This window comes from Galeopterus variegatus, unplaced genomic scaffold (genome assembly GCF_000696425.1).
Source record: "Galeopterus variegatus unplaced genomic scaffold, G_variegatus-3.0.2 Scaffold160, whole genome shotgun sequence".
Lineage (NCBI taxonomy): Eukaryota > Metazoa > Chordata > Mammalia > Dermoptera > Cynocephalidae > Galeopterus > Galeopterus variegatus.
In genome coordinates, this window is record NW_007726271.1 from 890,035 (window position 1) to 891,133 (window position 1,099).

A 1,099-nucleotide genomic window follows, 5' to 3' on the forward strand; every position below is an offset into this window, starting at 1 on the left:
AGGCTCCAGCCTCTCTTGGCTGATGCTGCCAGGCCCTCCCGAGCCCTCCTGTTGGTCCTGGCTTGTTGACTGACTAATAACTTCAAGCCTTCCCCCCTGCCTTAGTGCCTTGTTGACCTGTGATGCTTGTTCCATTCTGCCCAGCTAGTCTCTGGCCGTTGCTTCTTTGGACCCGTCCATGCATGGCACTGACCATTTGCTCTAAACAGTTAATAAAATGACACTCAGCTGATGGCTTGCTGCATGCCCAGCACTGCACCAGGTATGTATAGGACCAGGTGTAAATGAACACCTTGGGGATGTGCAAACATGAAGCCTGCCCTATTCTTAGAACAGAATTTTGTTAACTCTAGCCTAGAGTAGGCAGCATAATTATCCTGTTCTGGAGACTTCAGTCATTCTGGTTATTTCTAGTTTGGTTTGCATATTAAAATGAAAGCTAAATTTCCCATTTGAATTTTCCATCCAAGAATTTTCTTTTTCTTTTTTAAAACAGCTTTATTGAGGTATGATTTACCTACTATAAAATTCACCCACTTTAGGTGTATAATTCAGTGATTTTTAGATTTATAGAGTTGGGTAACCATCACCATAACCTAAATTTAGAACACTTTCCTCACCTCAGAAAGATGCCTCATGCCCACTTACTGCTATTCTAGAGGCTTCCTTTGCTTCTTCCTGCCCTCTGCCCTGGGCTTTTAAATAATTTCCCAGGGAGGGGGCAGAATTTGCACTGTGGCCCCTCTGGTCCTTTCCTGTTGGCTCCACTGTGTGTCATTTCCAGCTGACTGGTGTCTGGCATCATTGCTAATAGCCAGGATGCTGGTTCTCTCAGCCCTGGGTGGCTTCTGATGCTGGCTCCTTTAGGTGAACTCAGACACCTGCAGCCTCTCACCTGGTTACTTCACCCAGAGCCTCCTGATATAGGGAGCCTTGAGGAGACATGGACACTAAGTGTAGTCCCAGCAGCATTCCACCCTAGCCCTTTTTTGGGTCATTTTCACCTTGATGAGGAGATTCTGGGGGAGGAAAAGAGAACTGGCATGTCCTTAGCTACCACTGGCAGCCTCTTCTGGGCCCACGGTTAGCCTGAACTTCC